This window comes from Rhinatrema bivittatum, chromosome 5 (assembly GCF_901001135.1).
Source record: "Rhinatrema bivittatum chromosome 5, aRhiBiv1.1, whole genome shotgun sequence".
NCBI lineage: Eukaryota > Metazoa > Chordata > Amphibia > Gymnophiona > Rhinatrematidae > Rhinatrema > Rhinatrema bivittatum.
This window is the reverse complement of record NC_042619.1, coordinates 139,312,338-139,324,874: the sequence shown is the minus strand read 5'-3', so window position 1 is coordinate 139,324,874 and position 12,537 is coordinate 139,312,338.

Genomic DNA, 12,537 nt, shown 5'->3' with positions numbered 1-12,537 from the left:
ATAAAGTTTGCGGCAGGTGAACCCTGTGCGTTACAGTGCATGTAAGTATTTACATGCAAATTTCATAGTAAAATCTTGGAATGCCCATGCCTTGCTCAGACCATACTCACGCCCTGCCATGTTTTGGAAATTTTTCGTTTGTGTGCGTAGCGGCATGTACGCGCACATCCAGGCAGCTTTTAAAATAAATTTGACGCCTGCCAGCCTGACATATTCACATATCCCCTAATTTTGGTGCACGTCGAGGTTTTAACATTCACCTTTATTTAGCCTCACTGGTGTGAAATACCACCGCAAGTAACATTATGGGGCAGATTTTTAAAAAGTACGCCTGCGCGTACTTTTGTTCGTGTGACCGGTGCAAACAAGAGTACCCTGGATTTTAATATACGCGTGTAGCCGTGCATATCTTTTAAAATCTGGGGTCGGCACGTGCAAGGCTGCGCAAAGTTGGCAGCCTGCGCGTGCCGAGCCGGGCAGCCTGCCTCCATTCCCTCCAAGGCCGCTCCAAAATCGAAGCGGCCTTGGAGGGAACTTTCCTTCCACTCCCCACACATTCCCCTCCCTTCCCCTACCTAACCCACCCCCACAGCCCTATCTAAACCCCCTACCTTTGTTTGAAAAGTTACGCCTGCCTGAGGCAGGCGTAACTCGCGCATGCCGGCCAGTCGGCCGGCACATGATTCCCCGGCCCAGGAGCAGTTTTGGATGCCCGGGCTGGAACCACACCCGTGGCCCCACCCTGGATGATGTGCCACCATGACACACCCTCGACACGTCCCCGGCATGCCCCCCCCCAGGAAAGACCCGGGACTTAAGAGCGTCCCGGAGTTTGCGTGCGCCGCCGAGCCTATTCAACATAGGCTAGGCATGCGCAAGGGGAACTTGAGGCAGGTTTTCAGGGGGTACGCGCGTATCTTACACACATACCCCTTTGAAAATCTGCCCCTATGTGTATTTTCTGTCAGCATGGTGGATATAGATGATTTAGCTACTTTCTCGCAAATCTCCTCCTAAGCCTCGATTTCATACTCATAATTCATGTGTCAATTTCCCCTCTCCTCTATCCAGCAACCAATTGTAAGCTTTGGCAATAAACCCTTTACACTCCCCCCCCCTCTTAAACAGCAACCCTTCTAGTGTGGTCAAATCTCTTTGGTAAATTAAGCTACCTACCTAATGCATTATATAGTATCTTACCTGAAGGTATCCATAATAATCAGTCTTGCCTAATTGAAATGCCATTTGTAAAGCCTCAAAGCTCCAAATTCAATCTTTGAAACAGAATTGCCCCATCCGCCTCAGCCTTTTTACCTCCCATCTCATTTTCTCTCCCTAGTCCAAATCCCTCACTGTATCAAATGGAAGACAATAGTAGACTGCCTTTACCTTCATAGAGTAGAGATGTGAATCGTTTTCCATATCGTCTTAACGATAGAAATCGTGTGGCAGGGCAAGAAAATCGTGTTAGGCACGATTTTTTAGTTAAAAAATCGTTAAAAATAGTTTTTTCCGATTACTGCGCACTAACTCGAGTTAGTGCGCACTAACGAGAGTTAGTGCGCACTAACTGGGAGTTAGTGCGCACTAACTGAAAATGATACAATTTGACACTTTTCAGGTCAGTTAAGGTCAGTTTAGGAATGAATATGTATTCCTATTGGCTGCCCTCTTATTTATTCATGTTACCAAGCTTCCCACTGACAGTATATGGGGGATGGGAAATGGAAACAGTTGGTAGCTTGACAAAACAAGTAATGTGATCAGTTAATGTGACTAGAACTTGTGCCCTAACCCTGATACCAGGGGTATTGTGATCTTCCTGCACACAGTGCCCTATCCCTATTAATACCAGGAGTGTTGTGATCTTCCTGCACACAGTGCCCTAACCCTGGCACCAGGGGTGTTGTGATCTTCCTGCACACAGTGCCCTATCCCTATTAATACCAGGAGTGTTGTGATCTTCCTGCACACAGTGCCCTAACCCTGGCACCAGGGGTGTTGTGATCTTCCTGCACACAGTGCCCTATCCCTATTAATACCAGGAGTGTTGTGATCTTCCTGCACACAGTGCCCTAACCCTGGCACCAGGGGTGTTGTGATCTTCCTGCACACAGTGCCCTATCCCTATTAATACCAGGAGTGTTGTGATCTTCCTGCACACAGTGCCCTATCCCTATTACCAGGGGTGTTGTGATCTTCCTGCACACAGTGCCCTATTCCTGATACCGGGGGTGTTGGGATCTTCTTGCACACATCCCGGTATCAGGGATAGGGCACTGCGTGCAGGAAGATCACAACACTCCTGGTATCAGGAATAGGGCACTGTGTGCAGGAAGATCACAACACCCCTGGTATTAGGGATAGGGCACTGCGTGCAGGAAGATCACAACACTCCTGGTATTAATAGGGATAGGGCACTGCATGCAGGAAGATCACAACACCCCTGGTTTCAGGGATAGGGCACTGTGTGCAGGAAGATCACAATACCCCGGAGGAGTGAGGGTCAGGCAGCTCCCCCCTGTCTGTGAAGCCAGCCTCTCACTAGTAATGCAGGGAGGGAGCTGTCTCAGACTTCACCATCCTCCCCCCCCCCCCTCACCCACACACCATTCACTAGCTGGGACATGGGGGAAGTCAGGAGTGAGGGTCAGGCAGCTCCCCCCTGTCTGTGAAGCCAGCCTCTCACTAGTAATGCAGGGAGGGAGCTGTCTCAGACTTCACCATCCTCCCCCCCCCCCCTCACCCACACACCATTCACTAGCTGGGACATGGGGGAAGTCAGGAGTGAGGGTCAGGCAGCTCCCCCCTGTCTGTGAAGCCAGCCTCTCACTAGTAATGCAGGGAGGGAGCTGTCTCAGACTTCACCATCCTCCCCCCCCCCCCTCACCCACACACCATTCACTAGCTGGGACATGGGGGGAAGTCAGGAGTGAGGGTCAGGCAGCTCCCCCCTGTCTGTGAAGCCAGCCTCTCACTAGTAATGCAGGGAGGGAGCTGTCTCAGACTGGTATCAGGGATAGGGCACTGAGTGCAGGAAGATCACAACACCCCTGGTATCAGGAATAGGGCACAGGTTCTAGTCATATTGACTGATCACATTACTTTTTTTGTCAACTACCAACAGTTTTCATTTCCCATCCCCCCAACCATCACTTCAGTTGGAACCTTGGTAACATCAATAGATAAGAGGGCAGCCAGCCAATAGGAATACATATTCATTCCTAACTGACCTTTACTGACCTGGATAGTGTCAATAATTTGTATCATTTTCTGTTAGTGTTCCTGAGTTTCCATTTCCATTTCCCATCCCCCCAACCATCACCTCAGTGGGAACCTGGTTAACATCAATAAATAAGAGGGCAGCCAGCCAATAGGAACACATATTCATTCCTAACTGACCTTTACTGACCTGGAAAGTGTCAATTTGTATCATTTTCAGTTAGTGCACACTAACACGATTTAACGATTTTTAACGATAAATCGTTAGAATTTCTATTGTATCGTGTTCTATAACGATTTAAGACGATATTACAATTATCGGACGATAATTTTAATCATTAAAAAATGATTCACATCCCTATCATAGAGTATACTTTCTTTACTCACAGTTCAATACTGCTTCCCTCAGAACTCACACAGCTTTCTTATAGCTCAGTGTTTGGACAGCAATATTCTACAGGAGCTGGCCATGGTCCTGGAGACCATGGCCTGGTTTGACTATCTCCACCTGGCTCACAGCTCTTATTCTTCCTCTGTTGGGCCCCACCCCCAGAGCCCTTTTTCTCAAGGAGAAAATCTAGGCATAACTATCAATACAGATCTTTCACTAAAACAACACATATCCATGTTAACTAGGAACTCCTTCTATAAACTTCAACTCTTAAAACGGCTACGTCCTCTACTTTTTTTTCATGACTTCCGGACTATTCTTCAATCACTCATTTTCTCTGGACTGGATTACTGTAATTCTCCATATATAGGCCTCCCAGAAAACACACTTCACTCACTCCAACTAATCCAAAATGCAGCAGCACGTATCCTAACAAATTCATCAAAAAAAACCCACATTACTCCAATACTTCAGTCTTTACATTGGTTACCAGTTAAACATAGAATACAATTCAAAATTTTGTCCATTATACATTCTCTTATCTACACTCCCAACTCGGTTACTTTATGCTCCATCCTCCGAATTTACAAACCAACTAGACACCTAAGATCATTGGAAAAAAACCTTCTTGACATTCCCTCACCTCGACAAGCCCGTCTTGATATCACCAGAAAAAGAGCTTTCTCAGTCATAGGTCCCATTCTATGGAATGCTCTACCAGATCCTATCAGATCCATATCCAATCCTAAGCATTTCAAAAAATCTTTAAAAACTCACCTATTTCGAACCGCATTTCAGATACCACCCACTAAATAATCATCTCACACTTCCAGAATACATATCTCCAGTTAGGCACCCAACATTCTCTTGTTCTGTGTATTGATTTCTTTTTGCTACCTATTTAATTTTAAACAATTTGTTATTTTATATTAATGAAAATTTTTGTAATTTATATTTTATGTCAACCCACTTTCAATCATTATTATTCTTACTTTTAACTTTTACTTTAATTTTAATTTGTTTTTATTTTTCATTTTATTATTTTTGATATATGTAAACCGTTTTGACTAAACACTGTTTGTAAAGACGGTATAAAAATACTTTTAAATAAAAAAATAAAAAAAATAAAGGGGCCAGGTACCTAGCCTGGTCTTGTGCTGGTTTAAAGGGGAACATAAGGGCACTGCCTCTCAACCCCCTTTGGTAGATCGATAGGGAACATCTGAGAAAGATATAGCAATTGAGGTAGGATATTCATTTTAACAATGGCTATCCTCCCCAACAACAAGTTCGTCACTTTCTCCACTTCTGCAAATCTATATCATTTTAACAAGTACCCTGTAATTGAACTCTGCCAATTTACCTCTATCCAGAGTTATCTTAACCCCAAAATATTTGATCAGTCCTTTAGCCCATTGGAATGGGAAAACCTGTTTAAGGTTTCTGACTTGTGACTCTGATAAGCTAAAGTTTAATTCCTCTGATTTGGATGTGTTTATCTTGAAGCTTGACACTCCACATGAATGTTTCATTTCCTTTGTTAAATTTGGCAGCAAGATCCCCGGCTTTCATATAGTGAAAATCATATTATCTGCAAAAAGCATGACTTTATGTTCCTTTGACTCAATATTTAGCACCTCTATAGCCACAATATCCCTTACTGACTGTGCAATTGGTTCCATAACCAAAGTGTAAATAATGGTGAGAGTGGGCAACCCTGTCTCATCTGCCTTCCCAAGGGTAACACCTCTGTAAAACTCCCATTGAGAACCACCCTTGCTTAGGGAGATTCATATAACTTCTCTATCCATGTGTGAAAGTGCCTCTTAATGCCCATTTTCTCCAGTACTGCAAATAAAAAAGGCTAATGGATTCAATCAAAGGCCTTCTCAACATCTATTACTAAAAACAGTGTCAGCCACTTCTCTCTTTTCACTATCCAGGCCAAATTTGGTGCTCACCACATATTATCTGCAGCCTGCCTCCCCTGAATGAATCCTATTTGATCTTTGAAGACCAGATCCTTTATTACAGATGCTAACCTATTGGCCACTACTTTTGTTAAGAACATAAGAACATAAGAAATTGCCATGCTGGGTCAGACCAAGGGTCCATCAAGCCCAGCATCCTGTTTCCAACAGAGGCCAAAACCAGGCCACAAGAACCTGGCAATTACCCAAACACTAAGAAGAACCCATGCTACTGATGCAATTAATAGCAGTGGCTATTCCCTAAGTAAACTTGATTAATAGCCATTAATGGACTTCTCCTCCAAGAATTTATCCAAACCTTTTTTGAACCCAGCTACACTAACTGCACTAACCACATCCTCTGGCAACAAATTCCAGAGCTTTATTGTGCGCTGAGTGAAAAAGAATTATCTCTGATTAGTCTTAAATGTGCTACTTGCTAACTTCATGGAATGCCCCCTAGTCCTTCTATTATTTGAAAGTGTAAATAACCGAGTCACATCTACTCGATCAAGACCTCTCATGATCTTAAATACCTCTATCATATCCCCCCTCAGCCGTCTCTTCTCCAAGCTGAACAGCCCTAACCTCTTCAGCCTTTCCTCATAGGGGAGCTGTCCTCCAAACATCAACTAAGCCTAGCACAAATATTAGGACCTTTAACTTAGCCCTTTCCCTCTTAGCTGTATTCCCTTTTCCTCTCCCCCTCACGAGGTATCTGGTCATAGTGCCACATTAAAATCCCCCCTATAATTATGGGCACCCTTACAAAATGCACTATCCACTGCATAATATATTCAAAAAATTCCCCTTGGTTTGTGTTTGAAGCATACATGTTCACCATGTAAATAGTTTCTCCTCTACAGGTAATATTCAGAAGTAGATACCAATGATGTGTTTCCTTCTCCTCCACCAAAATATGTGCTGCATTTTCACTCCAGAACAATATATGAACTCCAAATGCAGCCACCCTATAATGTTTATTCTGTATCACACTTTCATTCTGTCTCCTTAGATGCATTTCCTGTAGGAAGAGATGTGGCATTTAAACGATGAACATCTTTAAATAACATTTTGTGTTTCCTTGGTGAATTTAACCTCAAACATTATATGATATTAGTTTAAAAGCCATTCATCAAAAATTTAGTGTGCTTCCTCAAACAATTCTTCACCCCTTCCCCTTCTCCCAGTCTTCCCCTACTCCCTTCCCCTTCTCCCTCCCAGATCCTCTACTTACCCCCAATTACCCCCCCCCCCCTTATGTCCCCTCAACTCCTTCTCTCCCCTTCCTCCCATATTTATCTTGTCTTCTCTCCTTCTTCCAACAGGCCATTCCAGAGGAGTGACGTCCCAGTCCTGAAGGTACCTGATTTTTTTTCCCTAATATTTACTGTAATCATTCATCCTTTGTTCTTGTTTCTCTCTTTCCTTGTTCTTTGTTGGAGTTCATCCCAGCTTCTAAAGTTACCCATAATGCACCAACCACTCAATCTCCCACATTATTGGGGAATTTAGCACTCACCCCCTACATTTTTCCATCTCAGGAACTCCTTCCTCTGTACTCCCAGCCCTCTTACTTTTTCAGGTGCTTCCTTCAGCCCTGAATTCTTGGCTCACAGACCCATTTTGACCACTGCATCTCTATCCTCTGCTGCCATTTTCACCTGATATGTTGCACCACCAACTGTAAAGAGCAGACCAAATGGGAATTGATGACAATATTGCACAATACCCTGCCTTAGACACTGAGCAATATCATGCATAGCTCTATGTCTTTGAAGGTCACCAGGGAGAGATCAGTGTAAATCTCCATTTTATGTTCTTCCCGTCACTGAGCTATTGACCGAGCTTTTTGATTATTTTTTTTCCTTTAGCAGGACGTTTCTACAGCAAACAATGAAATCCCTTGCCATATTTGTTTTCTGCTGACCCAGAGCTCTATGAGCTCTTTTAATTGTGACTACTGGCAGATCTGCATCCACAGCCTCACCATGTACTAGCAGATATTGGTATAGATGAGTAATATCTGTTCAATTCTCATACTCTCTGAGCTCTGGCAAACATCAAAGTCATTCCAATGCTTCCAGTTTTCCAGATCCTCCATTTTTTCTGCCATTTTGATTCTGTAGGGCTCCAGTGTCTTTAGTTAGGCCCACCATATGCTCCACATGATCATCTTGCCTTTACTCAGTCTTGTCAATGTGGGTACCCAAATCAACAATCTTTCTTCTCAGATCAGCGATCATTGCCAGGATTTCACTTTTCAATATGGCTATGTCATCATTAAGCTCTGGAACCACTGCTTCAATCCTTCCCTCATTGTGCCAGGTATTTCACTTCCTTCGGTCTCCCTCTCGCTCCCATTCTAAGTGTCTAAGGAGGCCCGCACACGTGGGCCCAACTTTTTCTGGCATTGCACGCACTAAAATAAGGTTTAATTTCTCATGTTCATTGCTGCTTGTCCATGCTCCAACCCTTTTGTCAGCAGGATTTTCTCCTGTAAACTGCCTCACTCTCAGATATCACTGCCTGAGTTAGCTTTAATTATCCTGACTAAGCCATGATCAAGATTAGGTGCCAATCAGGGCTGCAATGTCACTTCATCTCCATTGATGCCTCTTTTTATGTGTAAACATTTTGTGTTCACAAGATTTATGCAGCTGCTAAGATTAAGATTTCAAAAATTGGCTTGTCTGCATATATCAAAATATTAGGCACAGAAAGGCTTTGAATATTGAAATCTTAAGTTTCTTGATACATTTAGCTTTTGTGTATTTTTAAGGACATTCATTTTTTAGTTTTTATTTTATTTTTTTGAGAATTTATCAGTACTTATTACAACAAGAACAAAAATTATATTTACTCAGAAAAATGTGAGCTATTTTTTTCCCACTGATTTCTCCAGTTTCTTTGTTCTTGTAATAAATATTGATAAGTTGCCAGGAAAAAAAAAATAAAGACTAAAAATGAAGAAGGTCCCTATGCATTTTTCATAACTACTTTTCAAAGTGAAAAAGTAGTCTTTTATTTATTTTATTGTTTTATTGTTTTGGAAAGAAGAAAGGGAGCAAGATATCTCAGTGAGATTTTCTTGACATAGGTTAGTGGAAAAAAGCAATGGAAAACAAAGTTGTGAAAATATGGTCTAATTTACTAAGACTTTTTTCCTATTCTGAATCTTAGAAATTCACACCCTAAATGTATTAAATTCATTATCCTCCAATATAAATGCCTTTTGTCACTTTGTCCTTGTCATCCAGTTGCAGAAAAGCTGCATTTGTATGGACAGATGAATTCTGTCTCTGTGGGTCTTTGCCACGTTTAGCATTGTTTTGTTTTGGAACAAATAAATAAATCACTAAAGGTTGCAAAGTCAATGCCAACTGGTTATACTGGGTGTGAAAGTAATGGAATCAGTTGACATTTGCTTTGACTTTGCTCTCAAAATCTCTTGCAATGCTACAAATTGTTGGACAAAGAAATAAATACATTTGTTTTATTCCATCCCATTTTTTTCTGTCATTTCTTTCCTTTTAGTACTTGAATGATATATTCTTTCTGGTTTTAACAATAATACTTCTCCAAGCTTTTCAATTCTTACATAGTTTTGTTGACTCTAGAATTTTTTTAGCTATATTCTCAATAGCTGAACCTTGATGTTCCAAATCAAGAAGGAAAGCTTGAATATAATAGAAAAAGAAAAGAGATGATTACAAGTGATGACAGAGAGAGATGTTGCTTTATACATGTTTGTGCATATCCTTTCCATCTTATGGCACATTTATATATCTCAGTTCATTTTTTTATATATCTTGAGGCATGCCATTTATTTCAACGGATGGCTTACATATCTTTGTACATGTTAATATATCTCATCCATCTTGGTGACTCATACTTCTAACTGCTTGCCTTCTTCATAGCAATACAGGACTCACTGCCTGGATCACCCATGATGGTTTATGAATTATTCATTTGAGATCAATGCCTTCATAAAAAAAAAAAAAAAAGGTACCCCATGGCCATGTTATATTCAAAGTGTTTGAAATGGAGCCATTCTCAGAAAAGTAAAATGTGGATCAGATCTTTCAGGTTACTGATTTACATTGAAATACATTGCACACAACTATTTCTGTCATTCTTGTTGCATACATTTTTTAAAAGTTTACTTTCCTTTTAGTTTATTTAGAAATTAATTTATTCTTTCTCATTTCCCATAATTGAGAATTTAAGAAGCCACAATCATCCATAAAACAAGTCAATTGTCCTTAAATATTCAAATGGATTACTTTCAGACAGATGAGTGGGACTCCACATCTCCCTTTCATTCTCCAGTGATCCTGTCCATCAGGAGGTAAATGGCATCCAAAGGCTCAATTTTCAAAATGTTTAAAGACCTACCTTCAGAAGTTAGGCTCCTTAATTGGCCCTTTTGAAAACTGGGTTGAGCACCTACATTTCAGTGCCGATTTTCCTCTGATGGCCTAAGTGTAGGTTTCTAAAAAGTGAATATGTCCAGGGATGGCGTTACATTGTGGGAAGGAAGTCAGGCATTTAATGCTGATTTTTAGTGCTGGCTACCTAAAAGATGAATTTTAAAAGCCTGGAGCATGCCAAAGCCAGAAGGTACATTCATATGTCGGGCTGATTGGCACCGAGTGGATTTTAAAAGCCGCCCGAGTACGCACGTACTCGCTACAATGCGCACAAATGAGAAGTTCCAAAAAGGGGCAGTGAGTGGGCGTAGTCTGGGCAGGGCATGGGCCTTCCTAGATTTTACATTGAACTTAGCATATCAAAGCTTACATGCACAGGCACGCGCCAAGATTCTCACCACATAACTTTACTTCTGCTATGGATGATGTGTAAGTTATAAAACTAAAAATTCTGGGTAGATCACTAGGATGTTAAAGGTTGGAGCTAACAGGGAAGAAGTGCGGCTGTTAAACTAGGGGGGTTCAGAAGTCCTATTCCTTACTTGGGCGAACTGGGAATGAACTTGGAAAACTGGTAATGGCGTCGGCGCATGTATCTTTTAAAATCCCACTACTTACGCGGTAGAAGTGGCATTTGTTTGCATATGCACGCGTCCACCTAAAATTGTGTGCACATGTGTGTGCAGTCAGGCTATTTTTACCATGTGCACATGTACGTGTGTATGTTATAAAATGACCATGTACCTTGGCACGGGCTGAAGAACGTGCACACATGTGCGCCTGCATGCTCATTTAAAGGTTACCGTCCCTATGGGGCTGCCAAAACTAGGTGCTACCAGAACAACCCTAAATCTGTCAACCCAGATCCGCCCTTCATCCTGCTGCAGTCAAAAAAAAAAGAGGGAATGCTGAGAGCCTTACCAACCCCCATCCCCCAGGCATCCCCTTTTTCTTCCAGAACATTTCAAAACTAGCACTGTTTGCCTCTCTTTTAGTGCTTTGGAGTTTTCCTTTGTTCCTCTTATGGTGCCTTGTTTGTATGTGTTAAAAAAGCAAATTAATTAACATGCATGTGTGAGTTACCCACTGCACATTAAGAAATGCGCAATATCATAATTGTAACACAAGTGTATTAAGCCACAGATTTCTTACTTGCCACAATTCTGCATATAATTATTTAATATATTTAACATTAATACAACTAATAATAATATATGTGCTAATATCAGCAATGCAATATGTGTTAACTCCCAGTTTTTACTAGATTAGACCCCCCACTAGTATATAGACCGCAATTGTTATATTATAAACATATTCTGTGACGGAAATGGTTTTCTGAATTCAGGAAATTGCACATGCAGATTTAATAGCTGAAATCCTTGTTTTGTGGGTATAATTCTCATAGTCACTTTATTAAATAATTGCTTGCATATCTCAGGGTGAACACGATATAAAACATGAAAGTATGCATACTGGGAGCAATTCTGACCCAGAGCATATCAGAAGGCCAAAAGTACAACACATTTATATGCTATAGTGGTGTTATTTCAGAAAATGAAAGCACTCCGGGATAACAGATCTGGCTGCTGTTGTAGGTTTGCTCTGAGCTACAGCTAAAAGGAAAATGGTCTCTTATGGGTGCCATCCTGTAACACTTGGTCTCTATTGGGCACTGAACTTCAAATGTGCTGAATCAATGTACATAATAGACAAGAATCAGTAGGTTCACTCTATTCAGCTCGCTTCCATTTCCATGATTCATCCACATTAGATAATTGGATCATTTCTTCCCACTGTGTTCATTATTTATGTATCATGTCTACTACCATTTTAGGCTTTCATATTGTAAGGTACTCTGGATAAAGATGGCAGGTAAGTACAGAAAAGGAAATTATATATATATATATATATATATATATATATATATATATATATTTACTTTTACATTTATTGCCTTGAATAGCCCAAGACTGCATACTAACAGGTAATTTTAAAAGAAAAATATAAATATAAATGTAACATACTATTGTAGCAATTTTTATAAGCCCATTTACTGGTATATACGGTAAGTATATTTGACATGGGTAAAAACTATTGACAACTCAATATTATAGCAAATTTTTTAAAATATGCTATTGAATTGTCAATAGGTTTTACTTAGTTAGTGCATTTGTATATGGGTAAATGGGCTTTTGAAAACTGCTATGATAGTATGTTATATTTACATTTCCTTTAAAAAATACCCTGAAAGGCATTGAGTAGGTAACTTTCAAAGGCATTTCCATAGACAAAAAACAATGCTTTAACCATGGAAATGGCTTGTTATGTTATGTTAGTAATTATGTTAGTTATGTTATGTTAGTTATGTTAGTAATTATGTTAGTATGTTATGTTATGTTAGTAATTTATACAAAAAACTTCACAGTATAATGTATATAATGTAAATAATGTAATCCTTACAGTTCTGCTCTCCTATTCTTATCTCTCCTCCAAGTTTAAGACCCTTGTTGTAATGTAACTT